The sequence below is a fragment of the Cygnus olor genome, chromosome 5 (genome assembly GCF_009769625.2).
Source record: "Cygnus olor isolate bCygOlo1 chromosome 5, bCygOlo1.pri.v2, whole genome shotgun sequence".
Classification (NCBI taxonomy): domain Eukaryota; kingdom Metazoa; phylum Chordata; class Aves; order Anseriformes; family Anatidae; genus Cygnus; species Cygnus olor.
The window spans coordinates 59,608,363-59,628,884 of NC_049173.1; the positions used below are offsets into that span (position 1 = coordinate 59,608,363).

The 20,522-nt window shown below is 42.7% G+C and overlaps 1 protein-coding gene and 1 long non-coding RNA gene across 2 annotated transcripts in view; both read left to right on the forward strand.

Annotated features, from left to right (window-relative positions):
* The window catches only part of KIAA1549L (KIAA1549 like), a gene marked incomplete at its 5' end in the record, with an annotated part of 125,276 nt that overhangs the window by 9,133 nt on the left and 95,621 nt on the right, over window positions 1-20,522 (forward strand). The gene's annotated exons all lie outside the window — the stretch shown is intronic.
* LOC121070707 lies at window positions 8,731-17,078 on the forward strand. The gene is made up of 3 exons (XR_005820179.1): window positions 8,731-9,800; window positions 14,705-14,914; window positions 15,494-17,078. It is a non-coding gene; the product is annotated as an uncharacterized LOC121070707 (long non-coding RNA).

Genomic DNA, 20,522 nt, shown 5'->3' on the forward strand with positions numbered 1-20,522 from the left:
CCATTTCAGGCTTGCCTGGTTTTCTTTACGTAGTTTTCTTTTAATCTTATGAGTAGCTTTGGCCGATGAATGTATCAGTGATGAAAGACTGGATTTTTGTAAGGGTCATGGCTGGCTAAGAAAGGGAGTGCATTTTTACAGTTCTCTGTCATTGCAGTTTTGTCTTCGATATGGGGTCTTTAAGCTGAAATGTTTAGGGTTAGTTTTAAGAATCCTTAAAACTGATGGTTTCTGTTTTATTTAGCATTTTCTGGTCTGGTTTTCCATAATACTGTAGTTTTAAATATGCTTCTCTGATCTTGTGGTAAAACATCTTGGAGGAATGATTGTAAGGCCAATCCAGACCTGATCCTTGTAGCAACTTGGCGTTCTCAGCTACTTTTGTCTGAAGTCCTCGATGCTCACCGACTCAAAAAGTCTCAAACCTTTTTTTTTTTTTAACTAAATATATTCATTGAATTAGATATTCACATAAGTCGGCTTGAAAAATTGTCCATTATTGACTGGCAGGCAATAAATGTAATTGCCCAGGTTTTTCACAGTGTTCAGTAACAGAGATGTTTTCAAAGCCGCAGCCTGCTGAACTCATAAATATATTTCCCTATGCTTGCATCAGTATCAGTTCAGTATCCAAAATTCATTGCTATTTAATAATCAAAAGTTTTGCTTGCCGTAGAAAATAATTTAACATTTTGTGTGTACATTCCTATGCATCACAGTGTGAAACCATATTCTTGGGCTCTAAATTGGCTGCAGGCAGTAATTGTTTGCTAGGCAAGTCAAGGGGGGGAGCATCGATTAAACTTTTTATGGGGTGCTGTTTGTGAATTTACAGCTATTAAAAAAGCATTACTTTCCATACCTACCTTTTGTTTTCTTTGCCTAATGAAATACCTATAAAATACTTATGGACTCCTGTTACATAATTAATATGAAAATATTGAGTGCATTTCAAAATGAATTTTACCACTGTGTCAGTTACCAGTTGCTCTGAGACATCTTTCTGTGTTGCTGAGAAGCCATGTGTAAAAATCCTGCTAACCAACTTGGGTCGTTCCTGAGCATGTACAGCATTTCCTCTGGTCATTTCACATCCACAAGAGCAGTGAAAATCAGAGATGGGAGCTGGTAAGCGATAAGGAGGAGTGTGGAACATGGCGAAAACTGTATCAGTTAAAGGTTTAGGTCAGCAAGTAAAGTATTAATAAACGCAGTTAGGTCAGAAAGGAATCACTGACATTGTTGAATTTGTTTTCTGCATATGATGGACCTTAAGATTTGCCATTTTATAGTGACTGATGCACAAGTGTAGCAGCTCTGGATAGAGAATAATCTTTAAAAGACTATACAATCCTAATTAATGTTTTCAGGGGCTGGGTAGTTCACAACAATTACTAGTAAAGGATGTTACTGTCATGTCTGGAAATTATCTTATTTCTATACTGAATAAGTCCCACTTCATTTTCCAGCTGTCTTATTTACCAGACTGAAGGGCTCTGAGATCCCTGCTCCAAGTACAGCTGCTTGCACACCGTGATCAAGCCATGCCTTTCGCTTTGAGCTCAGTCAGATGGCTCAGCCAAACGCATACGAGACGGAAGTTCATTCTGGGTGTTAGGAAAAGGTTCTTCACTGGGAGGGTGGTCGGGCACTGGGACGGGCTCCCCAGGGCAGAGGTCACAGCACTGAGCTGCTGGAGCTCAAGAAGTGTTTGGACAGCGCTCTCAGACACGTGGTCTGAATTTTGGGTGTTTCTGTGTGGAGCCAGGAGTTGGACTTGATGATTCCTGTGGGTTCCTTCCAAGTCAGGATATTCTGTGATTCTGTATTTTCCAGATCTTTTGTCATTCTCCTGACTCCTCTTTGAAGTCTTTCCAGTCTGACATCCCTCTGGAACTGCAGCCTCCAGAGCTGGCCTGGTATTCCCGGTTCATTGAGAGCCCTCATCAGTGTCAGGTGTCCTTTATCGTAATGAACTAAGGTCACTCCTGCAGGAGTTCCCATTGATCTGATTATTCGCATCTGCTTGCAAGATTTATTTTTTTAGAGTAAGTCTGTACCGCAGACTTGGGTATAATCGAGAGAAGCGAGATGAACAGCCCCTGAAGCTACAGCTACTTGTGGAAGCGGCAGTCTGCTTGGTGGACCTAACCCTTCATCGCTGTTCCCCTTCATAGACACTTATCCCATGAAATTGGTCTGTAGTCTTTATTTCCAGATGTGTGATCCGACACTTGACTGCATCTGCCTGCCTGATTCATTATTCATTATTCATTTCTTTCCCAGTCTGTAACCTGTGAACTTTGGTAGGAGAGGGTTTTTACTTCCTCCAGGTTACTGATAAAAATGTTGAATAGTGCAAGGCTGAGAATCGATCCCGTGGGAGTCTGCTAGAAGCATTGCTGCTCGATTTAATCATTTTAAATGTACTGCATATGCATCGTATTCATTTATATTTTATTAATCAAAATGTGAGATATGAAGTCAAATGCCTCATTGAAATCTCAGACCAGTAGATCAAGCTTGTAGCCTGATAGAAATATAAAATTAATGTGAAGTGATTCATTGTCCATAAAAATGTGTTCCTGGACATTAATTATTCTATCCTCTTTTTGTTCTTCATTAATCAAATCTTTTCTCTACTAATTCAGTCCATCATCTAGCAGCGATATCAAAATGTCCATTGGACAGTTCCCATTTACCCTGTTTAAATGTTACGGTATTACAGAACAAAGATAAATCCTGGGCTTTGTTTGCTTTGTCCCCTAACACCAGGGGGAATAAGGGGACAGTCAGCAACTGAAAAAAAAGGCCTGATTCAAAACCAGTCAACGCTTCTTCAGACTGCCTGTGGTTGTAGAGCTTCTGGGCACAGAAAGGGGGGTGTTTCAAGAACCACCACAACGCAGGTTCTGGTGCGCTCTTCTGTAAAGCCTGGCTGGGCTGACTGATGGAGATGGGACGGATGCTCTTGGGTTCAGCGTGGCATTTCCTGCGCTCCTGTGTGGACAACCAGAATGCCCAAAATTTGGACAACTAGTACTAAAAGAATATAACCTGTAAGAAGATGCATGGAAAATAAACTCCTGAAAAATGAAACGTTGCTTGGGCTTAGGGGATGCTGCTGAGGGCAGTGGTTTGTCAGCAGCCACCGAGGCACCTGGAAGCTCACTTGCATCCCAAGAAGGGGCTCCTCAGGGCAGGGGGAGACCTCTCACGAACTGTGGGCTGATCCTCTGCAGGTGCCTCGCGCCTGCTCTTCTGTCCTCACGCCAGCTTCTTCAGAGAGCAGTGTGTCTTGTGGCTCCGTATGGGTGCCCAGGGGCTCCTCCTGCCTCTGCAGTTCTTGCAAGAGGTGCTGCAGGAGCTGCCCCGAGCTCCTGGGGAAGCCACTGAACATCCCGTCTGAAACCTATGGAGGGAGCAACCTTCATGCTGCTTAAGGGGCATGGCGTAAAACAAAGGGAAGTAGGAGGAAATTAGGGACCGAGACAGAACTAACTGCTTTCCATGAAGTGCAGGTGAGGTTGAAATTTGGGACCGATCTATCAAGGCAAGTGCTGAAAGCCGTGCATATGAATGAGTTTGAGAGATACAGATTTAGAGAGGAGGCAATTAGGGATTGGGTAAACAGGAGAGGGCAAGCATACTGAGTTGAATAGGCTTTCCAGTTGCAAAGCTGACTGATACTCTTTCCTTTGTAGATATTTCAGGCAGTAACGGGATGCTAGGTGAACGCTATTAAGACTTTATTCCTTGAGTGCACCTAAAGAGGTAGGGTATTAGGGCTGTATTAGAACTAGACCTCAGAGAAAAATCTTTCAGGTTTTCAGTGTGCTCAGTGAGACCGCGAGGTGATGATTTTCTGCTTGGGGAAGTAGCAGTGTATGTAGAGAAACTGCAAAGCAGGCCCCCTGCGTTCGGCTCCCAGGTGCTGCCAACTGGTTTACTATTATTCTGTGTCAAGTAGCTTGCCGGTTGTTTCTTGCAGGACTTTGGCTGGGAGTTGAGGATAGGCTGGTGAAAACCCTGGTCTGGTTGGGGCCGAAGGAAACGCTGCTGCTGCTGCTGTTCATGTGGGTGAGGTCGCAGAGATCTCAGCCAGTTTGATCTCCTTTCCAGACGACTTTGGCTTCCTTCTTTTTGCAGTGTGGGGTCAGTGTCCTACGTAGGAGACTGTGTGTGGAACGACATTTCAATACTGGTCTCCTTTTTGTCCTCTAAAGGGCCCCAAGCCAGCCGCTGCAATTAATGAAACTCCTTGAATGCTCAAAGGGAAGCACATATAATGCTTATCTGAAATTAGTCTATGGTCCTCCACCATACTGCCGAGCTCTGAACCACATTGATGAACTGTCTGTGCGGCGCATATTTTGTTGAAAAGCCAATAGCTCATTTTAAAAATCAGCGATGAATTAAAAGTAATAGATAATTGTAACAGGACTGAGATAATAAAGTATGGAATATTCAAATTTTATCAGATATTTTGATATATCCAATATTTTCAGTATAAGGCAGATAATTAAAATTACCCCAAAGAGATAATCTCACAGGAAGATATTCTGGGGATGCAATTTGTTTTCATCAATATTAACTGTAGGCTGCGATAATGTAGTGTATTGTACAGAGTCTATGTGGGATACATTTCTGGGGCTATTATTACAACTGTCCGATCAAAGAAATCTTCCTGTATAATTTCTATAGTTACTTAACTACTAATTTGATTCTAAAATTTTCTTTGTAGGCAGTTATTGCTGAAATTAATGCTATCTGCTTGTGCACGCAGAAAATTCCTCTACGTCTTTGCAGCCAGCTTAAATTCACTGTATTGATGTTGAATTGTTTCAGTTCTTCAGGTGTTTCCATAGCTAATTTGTCCTAGCCCTGGGTGTCTGCTTATTTTAGCTCTCAGATCCGTTTCCATCCTGCCCACGTGGAAAGCAAAGGGAGAAGTTGCAGTGACCTCCGCAGATGTGGGCTCAGCCTGCAGTGTGTAGGCTCTGATCTGCCAGCTGCGTCTGAAGCACGGGTGATTGCTCTTCTTCCCGTTAAGTTCCGGGAGAGGCATGCTGAGGCAGGGGACTGTTTGGACGTGTAGTCAACAGCTTGGACTCCAGTGACAGCCAAGGAGATGGGTGTAGCTGTTACACAGGGCATTGAAGGAATAGATGCTCTCCTAAATCCTATGTTTATATAGATTAAGGTTGCCATTTTAATGTGCGTAACAAGTTGTGCTGGAGAAGTAATCTGCTGAGCCCTTCAGTGGCTAGGACAAAGTAAACGAAGTACAATAAGGAATAATTTTGAAGCTAAATAAGTGATAAATAAGTCGTAAGCTATTGAAGTTACCTGTGCTATCTTAAAATCTGTTTCCGCTTAAATAAATGGTAGGTTGCTTGGGTAGATATGATATTTGTTAACTCACTGCTCTTCTCGGTGACAATATTGGCATTTATTTTTGTAAACCACTGAAGGATTACCATTTTGGCTGATGCCACAGTCTCCTTAGTGAAACCGCTTTTTAGGAATATTACCACTGCACCCTTGATAATTTACATGTCTAAAAGGAGAATGTGATCTCACTGATGAGCAAAGAAGGGTAACATCTCTTTCCTAGCAGGGCTCGTGCCTAAAGCTGCGGCTAACATCTCTAGTCTCTGGTTTTCCTGGGGTGGCACTGGTGTGCCGTGCAGTGAGGCAGGTGTTCTTGGGCAGAGCACCCCCTTGCAGAGGGCACCGAGGCAAAGGGGTGAGCCCCAGCTCCCGCAGGGGCCGGATTCAGCTTTGTGTAGCTGTGCCGTGTGCCTGCCCTGCACATCTGGGCGGCAGCCACGTGCCAGGGCTCACACAGACAGCAGCCAACGCAGGACTGGGAGCCACAAACAGGTGATAGCTGCCGCAGCAGGGTGTGCTGGTTCATGTAGAGCCTTTAAACGTGCCTGTGACGTACCCCTGCTGTCACGCTGGCTGGGCGTTTGCATTTGTGGGGCCTGCCAGGTCCTTGGTTGTTGCTAATGGGGCGGGCGAGTGTCTCAGGGTGTCCCATCCACGGTTCCTCCTGTGTGGTTGTGCCTCGATGCACGGTGCCTGCTCACAGAGGCTCTAAGTGAGAACATTTTGCACACTTTCATATCATTACCTGTAACGAACTAATTTGCTTTAACTAGCATTTGTACTCACTGCAGTGACAGCAGTATTTATATTCAAGCCCAAGTTAGTGCGTGTTTTGCTTGCAAAACTTCCTGAAGTGAAGGAGCACCACCAATGCTGAGTTAGTAATACGTTTGTGACTTGTGCTGTATTGAAGACCTACACCTTTTTATTTCTTTACATATTTATTGTGAAATAGTTGTCAGGTGGTAGTTGTCTCCCTGTAAATCCAGAGGAGAAAGAAAGCAGCTGTGCACCTGACTGTGATTTACATCTCTACCCATGGTTGTGTTTTCTTGGTTAATCTCAGTGTAAAATGTCATTTTTAGTCTCCGTTTTAAGTTAACTTTGGCCAACTCAGTTTAACCAACCTGTGTAGTCCCAGTGCAACACCCCCACTGTACAGTTACTCAGGCAGAGACATGTTACACGTTTCAAAGCTTTCTAAATTGAGATATTTACCTAATTGTTTTTAATAGTTTTTTTTTTCAGGCCAGCTGACTCGTACACTTTCCCAAGCATTTAATTTGATTACTACATTAATTCCGTATCAAGGACTAATTAGAATAGACAAAGAAAGAATAAGCAAGTCTGAAGTTATGAAACAAAACTGCCATGTGAATGTATTGCCTGTGGTTCTTCGGGACCCAGTCATCTGCTACAACTTCTTTTAATAGCTCATTCTGACTTTAATGCGATCAAAAAAAATGTAGCATTTTGTTCCTGGGTTACAGTTGGATCCTGCTGCTTGGTTGTTGGCACAGGACATGTTCAGGATGGGTGGGAGCACTGACCCCGATTGTGGTGCACAGAAGGCACCAGGGATGTGTCCCAGAGCCCTCCCGAAGGCCCCTGGTGCACGTTGCTCCCTTACTCAGTTCGCTGCGTGACGGTGCTCCCACAAATCTTTATCAAAAATAGTGTTATTTACCTCTGTGGGATTTCATGAACGCATCCATTTTCAATACAATTTGGAAGTTAATTTACAAGAAACTCTAGCGAACATTTTTTAATATTCTGGTTGCTTTCCCAGCAGAACAAAATGAAATCAATTGACTTTGTCTGCCCTTCTTTTATCAGTCTGTTTGAAAGTCTGAAAACGGTACAGCCCTCCCTCGTAACTTGTTAATCCTCTGGCTGATTGTCATCAGATTCGACAGAGATCGAGCTGTCGGCCATGTCATGTTCTCCCTGCTTTCATATGAAGCTGTCACTGCAAAGGGGAAGGAGAGCTGATGGCAGACGCTCTGCCTTTACCCGCTGTGTCCCGATGCTCCTGGGTTTTGGAAGCAGTGGTCTAGGGTGCAGGTAGTGGCCTTCAGTCCGAACATGTGGGAAGGGCCTTTTGGGGTACAGCTGTGGGGCTCTGGGGCCCAAAGGCCCTGGTGGTGGAAGCTGGCAGCGCTGAGAGCTGGGTGAGAAGAGGTGATAAAGTTTTTGATGGCGCTGTGGGAGCTGGGCTTCCTGTGGTAGCGGGGAACCAAGGTCCATAGGTGCGCAGCCCTGTGAAGAGACAAAACAGATGCCTGCCAAGTGTAATGGGTCTGCCAGGGCAGCAAGGCAGCCACGAGTGCTCACCTAAATGGCAAATATCAGAGCCCTCTGAAGCGCAAGGTGGGCATTGTTGCCGTTAAGCCAAGAGCAGCCTCCTCCCCAGCAGCCCCTGTCCCACCACCAGTCTTAGCATGGTGGGAGGATGCTGGCCCTGACCCTGGCAGGAAGATTTTTTTCCTGTGGTGTGAGGTTGGAAGCCTTCAGCTGGTTCTGGGCTTAAGGATAGAAAACCATAAAAAAACAAACAAACCAAAAAAAACCACAGATCATCACGTCCATGGAACTGCTGTTAGTGCAATTTGAAAGACATTATAATTACAGGTGTTGATTCATTCAGCAAGCAGAAGGTACCAAGAAATAAAAATGAGCTCTTAAAAAGTCAGGCCTAGTTCTCCAGGCTTTTCCTCTTTGAAACAGGAATCCTGTCGGCATGCAGTCTTGTTTATACGAACACATATATACATGCAATAGTCCTCTGCTATGTCATGTGCATTGTTCTGCACATCCTCAGCATGTGCTGAGTCCTGTATTTATCACTACAGCAGTAACTGAAACTGTTTGGCAGTTCTCCACAATGCTATTGACATTCTGTTAAAAAGAAAACAAACAAACAAAACACCACAGTGCACATATTTAGAAAAGACACGAAATTAAATTCTGTCTTCCAAGATATCTTGTGGTGCTGTCAAACACTCAACATCATTCTGGAAATAAGTTTTTTTTTTTTTTTTTCTCTGAGGGATAATTCAGAAATTGCTAACTGACATTAAGTTTGTGGGTTAACCCCATAAAGACGTGATGCGGATCACTTGTGCTCAGCCTTTTCTTTGGAGAGAGAAAGAGGACACACTGCTATGTGTAGTTTTCAGATCAGTGACTTATATTATAACGAAGTATGATTTGGGCAGCCTGTAAGCTTTAAGATTTTATATTAAAGCAAAATGAAATTAGCATAAACTTTGGTGCAAAAAGAGAGATATGTTCCAGTGGGAGCTTGCAAAAATGGCTCAAAAATAAATAGCAGCTCAGGCTCTTGGAAGCTTCACTCCCTCGCCCATCCCAGGCGCTGCCTCTGGGATGAAATCAGGACCTGCTTGTCTCTGCCTGGCAGCAGGGCAGGGCTTGTGAAGGTGCTTGGGTTGCCGCAAGAGGGAAAAGGAGGGTGCCAGTAAGATCTTGTTCCTTTTATGAATTTGCTGGAGTTTCCGTGTAATTCTCTCCATACGGCAAACTGATGCAGTAACCCACAGTGTTACTCTGTGTGTCCTGATGTTAGATGTTTGGATACTGGAGTAATGCTACTCATTAGTGGGAATAACATTGCAAATAAGATTTACATCAGTGCTTTCATGGGCTTTAAATTGAGATTTTACAAAAGCCCATTTCTATTCACAGTTGTCCTTTTTGTCCTTTTGCCAAAGTCCAGAGGCAAAATACCCCAAAGCACCCAAGGACCTCTGAGGCTCGATTTTAAAAGTACCGTAGGCACTTCAGCCACCAGTGCTCAGTAATTTTCAGTGAGACAACAGGTACCCAGTGCCGATGGGCCGGAGTTACAAAGGCACTGGAGTGCCTACAGTTGCACAGGGGGCCAGCAAGGACAGCGGAATAATTTCGGCATAGAAACTGCATTGCCTTTTCGAGGGACTGGTGGCTGCTGGAGTGAGTAGGTGCTCGGCAGCTACATAGCTGGCAGCTCCTGCCAGGCTTGCGAGGCCCTTCTGTGCATCGTTTGTGAATCTGCCCTGGAGGCCCTCATGCTGAATTGTTCCCAGTGCTGCATTCATTTAGTGTTTGTTTTGTCAGCTGTGCAGGCTTCTGAGACCTTGCGTGAAAGGTTGTGTACTGCAGGTTATTCTTTTAGTAGTTTTTCTTCAGCTCAAAGTATCTGCATGTGTCTTCAGTGTTAATTACAAACAGCAGCAGCCCGTTACGATGCTAACAGTAAAGACCGAAGAACAGTTGGCACAAAACAGCATTTGTTTTGCAGTAGTTAGTCAGTGTTAGCGTAATAGGCTGGGATCCTTCAGACCCCCCTGTGAGCAGGGACAGCTGCTTCCTTTTTCCTCTCTGACCTCGCAAGCCCTCTGCTGTAGGTAAGAAGAACCTGTGTCCCATCTGTGTGCCACAGTGTATTGCTCTTGCATACAGAAGTGAACGTTTTGGTAACTGTGACGGGCTGGTGTATTAAGTAAATGCTGTATTTGCTTTTATGTAAAGGTATTGCTGGCATGTAAGTACGTGTATTTCCTTACGTCCCTCCTTTTTTCCCAGTGTTTCTGTAAGGCCATCATCCACTGTTTATCTGAAGGTGGTAGCTTTACAGCTGTTGTTTTATGTGAATATTTGGCCTGATATGAGGTGCCTGACTCCATGGTTTATGTTCATGGATTAACAATTGCTACAATTTCATAATACATGAAAGAAATGGAAATGAGCTCTTTACATGTCTTTATTTCCTCAGATTTGTATTCACTCTTGATTTGCGTTTGACTTCAGAGCCACCCACACTGCTTCACGCAGGTTGCTTATACTGAGATTGCTGTTGTAAATGAAGATGAATATGTAGAAGAGTGCTTTTCTCCTTGGTCGGTGTGTGTCAACGTAGGTTTTCCTTTAACCCTGCAATGAGAAGCTTGATCCTTTTCTAAGCAAGGCTGTTCTGCATTGGCTAGTGGATGCTGTCATAAGTGGCTAGTGGATGCATTCACAAGACTGATCTAGGATATTAGATTGAGCTGGCTGTGGTGTTTCTTCATGTTATTAGGGTATTTACCACATCGTATTGCTCCTTCGCTTTTCCAGAGTTTGCCTACCTTCTAAACTACCGTTTATTTCCTCTGTGCATGGTTGTGTTAGGCGTCTGCTCAGTGAAAATGCCAGTGACTGCAGCAGAGCAGAATATCTGAAAGTAATTGCACAGTTCTGCCCTTTCCAAAGATTATTTTGCAAAACTTGACAAAATTGAGAAAACATTACCCCCAAATCCAGGGGGTCAAGGCAGGCAGCAAATACTCTGTTTATTCCTGTCTACTCGACTCTGTATATGTCTCCATCACCATCGTCATTCTTGGGTGACGACATTTGCTCCACAAGGCAGAAATCTATTAAAATTCTTCAGCCTGAAGATGGGCAGATTTTTAAAATCACAAATTGTCATTCATGGAAGTGATCATGGTAGTGAATAGAGAATCATTACTGACTATATTCGTTTACTAATATTTACTTATTCTCTCTCTTTAAACCAGTCTCCTTAGCAGCAGTTGCCGTGCAAATGACCCACTAAAATGTAGCCCTTTCCCGGCAGCTTGTATTGCTTCTGTGTCTCATTCAGTCTGCTGGTGTTGGTGCAAAGCCTTCTTCCCTGACTTGTGTTTAATTTTGAGTAGTCTTCCTCTTCTCTTCAAGGTCAAATTCCTGAAGGACTCGGTGTATTTTGTGCCATCCACTTCACATATTTTCTAAATCAGGTGTTCAAGAATAAAACGTGAGCATCTTACTTCTGGCACCAATAAATAGTTTTTTGCTCCCTTTTCCCTAGTGATGTTTTCTTTGGCGAGTGAGAAAATGTCTGTCTTCCACTTTTTCTGTCAGAAAGTACAGTCAGTTTATTTTAGGGAACTGCACGGGACATCTCTTCGTTAATCTTTTCCATAAATGTTGAAATTGTATGACATGATTGAGATCACAGGAACCAAACTCAGTGCCTTTGGATTATTTTCTAATCATTATTGTGCAAACATAAAGGAAAGAGAGCACAGGCAGATCCTCTAGGAACAACCTGAAAAAAGTGAGTTGTTGAGATGGGGTGAAAGAAATGGCGCCGTCTGTATGTGCCTGAGCACAGGGGAGTGCCCAGGCCTAGCGCGGTGCCTGGGTCTCAGGCTGTGGAGCCCCAGGGGAGGCTGCCCTTCACCGCATGAGTTGGTCATGAAGCAGGGGCAGACTGGACAGATTGAGACCCTCTGCCTGAGGCCCAGCAGTGTGTTAGGACACATACAGAAGGAGTCTCCAGGAAAAAATGATATGCACAGGCAACGCGTTGAGCCCAGGGTAGGTGTTCTTCCTGTGGAGGCTACCAGTAAGCCTTCTGTTCTGACAGGCAGATATATTTTTTAATCAAATGTCTTTCCCTAAACGCTATTTGTCCTGCATTTCTAATTTTTGGGACACTCCTGAACTTTGAATAGGGTACAGTAAAACATGAATTGAAGGCAGGCTGAGACTTGCCCTCAGGAAACATAAGCAATGCTGGGGCTTTCAGTGCTTTTAGACCAAAGAAGCGTGGTTTAAATCTAGATACCGAACAAGATACGTCGGGCAGTTTCTGTCAGCAGTGAAATGGAATCAGCATGTTATTACTTATAGCACTGACGGTAATTTAATGAAATTAATAGGAAAAAACACAACTGTTTGTAACAGTGCTGTGGCAGATACTAGAATGAATAAGCCTGGTATAATAAGCTCATCCAAATCAAAATGGAAAATCATATGTAATATAACACTAATCATTAAAGCTATTGCATCTTTAATGGATTCATTTCTGAATACTGCTATAAAATCTCTTACAGATTTTTTGCAGTGTTAATTTTTCTCATCTTCAGTGCAGTTGCTGTGTTGTTAGAACCATTTATGATACAAGATGTTTACACTAAAGCCTTAAAGTGTACATTGGTAGTGTTACTATTTTTAACATTTTGTCATGCTAGGGAATCCAAATCTGATACGTACCTGGCCATTTTTCTGTCTGAATGCCTGGTCCTGTGTTTGCTCTGGCTTCCAAGAAGCTGTCAGGCAGCTGGGGTGGAGACACGAAGCACCTGCCCTGCAGCATCCATTGGGTTTTGCATCGCAGGCAGGAGGATCAAGGCATTGATCGCAGCGTCTGGGCTTCCTACCAAACATGCTGTGCCTTCCATGCCACAGGTGAAATAAGTATACTGTAAAGCTATTTAATTTGTTTGCTGTTAATTGCCTGAAAAGAAGAAGATCAGAATACTGCTGAACAAGATAGGAGAAGCCTATATGCTGCTGTTTTATTGAATTGCTGGTAACAGCCCTCCACTTTGGTCTTAATGCTACAACAGTACATCATGCTTTACTAATTATTGTCTTATTTGCATATCTAGTGGAATTCCCTGTTATAGAAATAAAATAGGTGAAACACTCTTAAACTATTTATGTTGATAATTAAGTGGTGAGGTGACTGGACTTTAAGTTGCAATTGTAATCAGTACTATTTACAGCTCACAGTAAACTGCACTAATTATAGCCAAGGTATCAAATTTTTAATAGCTGCTTGGATAAGTCTCTTTTTTTCTCTCTTATTTCCTAGTGTTATCAGACAGAATTACAAATTGTGAAATAAATTGTTTAACTAGTTCTGTCTTAAAAGCTTCTATTTCTTGTCTCCTAGAAATTGGCGTTTTATTTAACGTGAAAGAAGTATTTCTTTTGATGTTATGTGTGGGAGTAAATAAGGGTTGTTCTCTATTTAGTAGTTCAGCATAGGCTTATTTGTTTGGTAGATTGCTTATTATGTGTATTGCCTATGAAATTCATAGTGGCCTGACCAGTAGGGTTATAAAATGTGAAGTGATGTATTCATGTATTACAACTGTACCGTTAATTTTTTCCCTTCTATGATTCACCTGTCCCTTTATGGTCATATATTGGGACAGAACAAATGCCATTACCTTAATGAACAAGATTCAGACTTAAGAAGCACTTGGCAGCAGGGGCAAGCTGGTGTTGCTGTTGTTTTATTAGTGCATAATCAGAGTAGCAGCACTGAAATAGCAGTGAGGGTGCAGAAATCTGGAGAAGAGGTAGGCTAAGGCTGTCTTTTTAACCTCAGTTCTGTCTGTAATGCTGTAATATATACATTAAAGATGATCTTCAATTTCACAGTCTCTTTTTAATTTATTTTTTGAGCCCTTGAAGGCTTTTATCAAATTTGGTCAAGACTGGATCAAGGGCTAGGAATGAGCCAGGGCTGTGAAATGAAGGAAGTTGTTATCTACGAGACCACTGCCTCAGCTCTTGCTGAATTCGGAAAAGGTTTTCTGCTGTGGGCAATGAATTGCAGAAAGGAAAGGTCTCCTGGGACAAGACAGCTGAGATAGGCTTTGTGCTTTAGAACATAAAGGGTGAACATGAGAGATGAAGCTCATGATTAGCATTGCTCGTGATGCTAATGCAAATCATTTAAACCAAAATTGGGGGGTTCTGTTTTTCTGAATGTCTAGTTTGAGAAATGTAAGGCCTAATTTTGAATATGTGTTGGGAAGAGGGAGTTTTGCCAACAGTGCTGAATTCTAGCAGGTCTTTAGAAGGAGTGAACTGTGATATTCTTCAGAGGCTTGTAATGGGTAGATTTGGCTGGTTATTCATAGGGATAGTAAAAGACATTTTGACAGTAAGACAGCTCCATTTCTGTATTTCACACCCCTACTCCAAAGCATCTGTATGCTTATATTTGTCAAAGAAAGAGCTGCAGTAATTTTTGGGAGAACAAGATAGAAAAATTCCTCCCTGATTGTATTTCTTTTTTAATTTAATGTTTTATTGAAATGCTACTTTCCAGTATCTCCAAATTTGATTTAAGAACAATCTATTTATAAAACCTCCTCTTGAATATTGCAGTTCATCAGACATACAAGGAAGTGAAAACAGAGCATTATGGACAGAATTCAGTGACCTCAGGTACAGGAGCTGCCACCAGTAATGCCTATGATACATCATCTCCTGTAACATTGGCTTTGTCTACATCAAAGCTGTAGGCAAGATGTTAGCCTTCAGTTGGCTGTGACGCATAATGCTCTATGAGAAGGCTCCAGAACACTAGCTCTCTTCTTAGAGGGGAATGAAAGCTGCCAGGGAGGATAACTGTCAGGATATGGTGTGGCAAAAGTGTTTAAATCTTGAAATGTTAATAAATATTTATGGCTTTTTCCCTGGAGCTGTTTAGTATTGTTAAAATGAACAACTCTAATTACAGAATATTTGTTGAGGCTATGATGACTCAGCCACTGGTGCAATAAACAGAGGAACAGGAACGCTGTCCTTCTCTGCTTGGAACTGGTTCTCCTGTGGCTTTTGTGGTGGAAGTGACTCGAGCAGGCACCACAAATGCAGCTGTGATTTTGGTTGTTCCTGACTGATCAAGCTTCCTGATGCATCAAAAGCTCTCATCAAGCCATTTCTGAAGGTCTGTTAATGTGCAACAAATAGCTTTATGTCTATTTGGAAAATGTCTGCTTTGTAAGGAACAATTCTGCAGTGACAATTTGCTATGCTAAGGTTAGGGTTTTATTTTTTTGGGTCAAACAAAAATCTGAATATTTCCTGCAGTGCTTCCAGCGGTAACACTAATGCTGATCAAGGCAACTGTTCAACTGCAGAATATGCTGTGGAGAAGCATGCAATTTGCAGACATTACGTAGTACCTACCCCAGTTAGTTTTGAGGTTTAGAGTGAGCCATAGATGAACACTGCTCTTGACCTGGATTTCTGGGAAAAACCCCAGGAGAATACTCCCATAAAATTTTAGAAGGATGGAATCAGTGCTTTAAAAACCTCTACAGCTCAGCAGAGCGCTCTGCATGTTCCTACAGGGTCATTCAGGAGCTCTGTAGAGATCATTCTTTGCTGAATTTCATAGGATCCTATCATAAAAGAGTAGTTTACCACCTCAGCTTATTTATTGTGCTAAATTTCCCCCTTCAGTATCATTCTGCTTAGCAAAAAAACAAAACAAAATTATTTTTTTTTTTTTTTTTGCTGTAAGGGTGGTCAAACACTCAAACTGAAGCACCTGGAGAGGCTGTGGAGTCTCCATCGTTCAAGAGATTTCAAACCTGCCTGGACATGGCCCCGAGCAGCCTGCTCTGGCTGATCCTGCCTGATGCAGAGGGGCTGGACTGGGTGACCCCAGAGCTGCCTGCCAGCCAAATCTGCTCCACAGCCTTATTCTCCTGAACAACAATATCCTCTCTCAAGGGCTCCAAAGGAAAATATTAGTGCTTAAATAATAACTTAGTTATTTTCTAAAGATAATTGGGTCTTGTCGATGCGGAAACAAGAGCTGCCCATTTCCCATTACCAGCAGGATCTTTCAGAGCAGGATCCCAGCAGCTCTGGTGCACAAGACCTGTGCATGGAAGGTGACCCAGTGCTCGTCGGTCTCAAATTGCAATGTACGTTTACATATCTCTGTTGTGAGGAATCGGGCTTGTTTTGCAGGGAAAAAAGACCAAAGCACTAAATTGTTTCATTAAACTCTATAGACATCCTAATTAAACAGGTCAGCTCATTTCAGACTTAAATTTATAACAACACACCTTTGCATTGGAGGTCACCCACAAAATGTGATGACACAGTACATGAACCTTAGAATCAGAACCACTGCAAAGACAGGAACCCCTCCTTAGCAGTTTGTGAAGTTAACAGCAGTAGTATTTTTAACATCTCTGTTTATGGTTTCCTTCATTCCCAGAAGGCAATGTTCAAGTCCTAGATCAGAGAAGAGAATTTAATAGTCGCTTGCGTGGTGCTAAATCTTTTCGGGTTTGAACTCCCTAGACAAGGAGGCTGCAAACAAATCACTGTGGTGGAGCCAGTCCCCAGCTAACCGGGCTGCCTGTTGTGCTACTCAGACCTGTTGATCCTTCACTGCCTGCACCTGGGAATTACCTCGAATGTGCAGCAGCAAGAAAATGTGTTTATGCTAACCAGAGTGATCTTGTCTGAAACTGTGTGCATCCCAGCCCTCTCCACTTGTGCCATGTGAAAGGATGCTTTGGAGGCTGAGCCCAGTCTGTGTCTGCCTGTGCCCCTTCCCTCAGCGAGGCAGCGCATGCTGGGGAGAGGGGCACAGCCATGGGCAGGAGGACTTTCTGCCTCACCCAGGTGGTCTCTGTGTGGGGTTTGAGTGTCTGGCATACATTGTGAGAGGAAATATGAGACAGGAGAAATTTTGCTTGTAAATAACTTCAGAGGGACGTTCACTTTTCTTCATCTGTACAGTGCAGTAGCAAATAATCAGTCTCCAGCAAATCAGCCCACTTTCTAGCCAGCAATTTTGTAGCATGTGGTTCCTGTGGTGACTTTTGCTGGGAGGCATGGACAGCAGCCTGTGTCCAAATAAGAGCATGAATTTTTCCAAAGCTTTGTTCTGTTTTCATGACTCCTTGAGGCCAAACAACTCCGTGAGGCCAACTGTCTTCTCCCACAGTGTAAGTCAGCATCTGCACTTCTAGTAATGAAACAGTGTTAAGTGTAGTAATCCTGGTAGTGTTAGTGCACCAGCTTGGACAATCAGCTACAGTTCTTTTGCTGATGGAAACTCCAAAGCCTCTCTGGGCAAATTGAGACCACCCTGACAGTAAAAAGCTTTTTCTTATCTTTAAATGAAACTCCCTACATTTCAGTTTGTGCCCATTGCCTCTACCCTGTCACTGGGCTACTGAGACAAATCCAGCTCCGTCTTCTTCACTTCCCCCCCAGTAGGGGAAGCCTTACACTCGTAAGACTTCTCTTCTCCATGCTGAACAGCCCCAGCTGTCTCAGCCTCTCCTCCCGTAACAGATGTTCCAGTCCCTTCATCACCTTTGTGACCTTCAGTGCACTCACTGCAGGACGTCCATGTCCCTCTTGTACTGGGGAGCCCAGAACTGGACCCAGGACCCTACTGAGCAGAGGGAAAGGATCACCTCCTGTGACCTGCTGGCAGTGCTCTGACAAATGCAGCCCCAGAGTCCACTGGCTGTCTCTTTGTTTTCTGAGTATTTTGTTTAGGAAACGATTACAGTGTTCTTAGTGCTGTTTCTGTAAGTGTTTGACCCCATCCTTCCTCCAACTTGCCTTCCCTGTGCATGAGGACAAAAGAGAGAGTACAGGATCAGAACTTGAAACCTAAGGTTCCCTGATGGATATTTTAATTTGGAGCAGCTTGGGGGTATGTTATTAGGACTGCTAGAGTAAACGGAGGTCTGGGACTGGACATACATAGTTCTTAGGATTACGGACTCAGCTGTTATATTTGATTAGTCCAAAGAAAGGTAGCATTTTACAGAATGACTCCAAAATAATGAATGGGTGGATTCAAATTCAGCCCTTTGACACCACTCCTAGTGGTTTAAATCAAGTTGCCTTGCATCCTAGGCAGGTACATGGAGGTAGAGTTGGTCTTGTAGCTTCAGTTTCACCATCCATGTACATATCTGAATTATTCCACAGAATAATTAAGTTTCTAATTCACACTGGAAATATCCCTGTATGATTTGGCTAAAGTCATTAAAAATACAGGTACTGAAAAACAAAAGCTGCTCTGGAAAGTTAAGCTTGCAGGCTCTGATGATGGAACAGTTCAATAAGACACAGTTTATTGTATCAGTCATTTACATAGAAAAACCGGAATGCCTTCCTAATGATTTCAACACGGGTCATTACATAGAGTGATCCAGTAATGCATAAAATCTACTGTCAGCAAAACTGAAAGGAGAGAGGAGGAAGGTAGGTGTTGTGGCTGCCTTGCAGCAAAATGCTTTGCAGTGAGTTGGCACTGCACAGCTAAGGCGTTTTGTGATGCTGCTCACAGGATTCAACCCACAGCTGCATTCCAGTTTTCATTCCGAAAGGTCTCTGAAGTTTCAGCTTTAAATAAAAGGCAGAATTCTATTGCTAATATGAATAATCTTTTCAAGACATAAAGCATTTTATTTCGTTATTTATTTATGGATATTGACGTTTCCTGAAGCCAATACTAGTAGTGGTAGTAATGAGTGACTTCTTCCATCGTTTGTCAATGCTACACGCTTTTTACACCTGTTCTGATAGCTTAGCTTTGCTCCACTGCAGAGCAGTGGCCCACTTGGCCAAAATCTGTTCTTTACTGATATGACCCACTTGATCTGATTGAAGGTTTATGTTTTTATTGGCATTTTTCCTGGCTTCTGTGTCTCTTTCTCTCTTGCTATTGCCCTTAGAATGTCAAGTAGTATCAGGGGGTTTGCACCCTTCAGGCCTCCCTGCTCCAAGGGCACTGAAGTTACCTCTTGCTGGTGTCTTGCTTCCAGTTTTGACTTTCCTCAACAAGCAGGAGCTCTTTGGCAAGATAAGAACGTGCCAGTTGTAATGCTTACATCAACTAAAATACTAGATGAGTTGATATACAAGAACAAAATTACGTGAATAATGTATCAGAAGAACTGCAGTAGGCAACAGAGAGAACGTGAGATGCTGGCTATCCACTCGTGGTACTGGAGCCTAACCATGATGGCTTTTTCAAGCTGCACCCTTTCTCCAGCTAGACTTACTTTGAAAGGACAACATAATAATGTGGACTCCATTAGTATTCAGAATCCGTCAAGAATTTTCATTGCATACATTTGAAAAGTTCCAGTTTCACATTTGAAACGAAATACAGCTATTTGTTAGAGACAGCTGATGGTGGTATTGCTGACCAGAACTGATTGCTACAGTCAGTCACAGTGCAAAAATCTTAACATAGCCTTGTTGTATTCTGTCTCTTACAAACATACTTCTTTGCTGCTGTGGTTGCACTGTGAATCAGACCTTATACTGTATCAGTCAATCTACTGACTATATAAATATCCCTAAAACTCCAGGCTGAGACCATCGCTGTAGCTTAACTTCTTCCTATATTTCCCCTCAGTGTGCCGATAGCTACTTTAGTGCTTCAGTTTTAGTTGATGTTAGAGTTAGCTGAGTCACACCTGTCACTTTCTATTTACTTGTTCCAAAACTGTGTTCTTAGATGAACTGCTAGCAGCAGAAAAAAAATGACAAACATGGTTGCTGGAAGAAACACTGAAAATTTCAGTACACCTAAAATGCTCTCTGCAATGACTGTTCGAACTTGTTAATTTGTTATAGTCAACCCAAACTTACATTTTTGCCACATAATTTACTTTTTCACAATATTTGCTGACTTTTGGGGGTCCTTTCCATGCTCTGTTGGTAGGAACCTCCTGATTCATTCCGGGGTTTTAAGATTTTACTCAATTCTTTTCATAACTTCAGCTCTGTCCTCTGATTCCACTCCTTAGGGACAGATAAATGAGGCCTGTAAATTCTCTATCTTCCACTTAACTAGGGTCTAAGTGGGGAAAATAATAATCCTTAAAAGGAGCTAATTGAGTGGCACATTCTTCCATTTTGAATTATCCCAACTGTGTCTGATTAGAAGCAAAAATGATAAAATGCGGAACATGACAAGAGTAAAAATTCAGATCAGAAGGAAATGTCTGCCCTTCCTGCAGCAGTACGGTGATTTATGCTACCTTTATTTAGGCAGTATTTTCATGCCAAAAATTGCCTGTATGGATACCAAGCAGTTGGTCCGCTGAATCTGATGACTGTATTGCTGGAGGGACTAGTCAATTGGTTTGCATAATTTCTTCCCAGCCTACGAAACCCTGCTTGCTTGGAAAAGACTTTGCTGACCTCTGTTTTCCAGGCTGTAGTTGTACTCACATGTTTTAGCTTTCTTGGAGCTTAAGAAATTGGCTGTACTTGCCTGTGCTTTCCAAGTGGTGGAAAATTTTTTCTTAACCACAGTTGGATTAGGGTTGGCATCCACTGGAAGCGAATCAGTACAGTGTCAAACTTTCCTTCTCCAGTGAGTGCAAGAAAGGGTAATTAATTTATTTTATTTTATTTATTTTTTTTTGTAAAATGTCCTCTGCCTTATAGTCAGATTCACAGAATCATCTAGGTTGGAAGAGACCTCCAAGACCAGAGAGTCCAACCTCTGACCTAACCTTAACAAGTCCTCCACTACACCATATCACTAA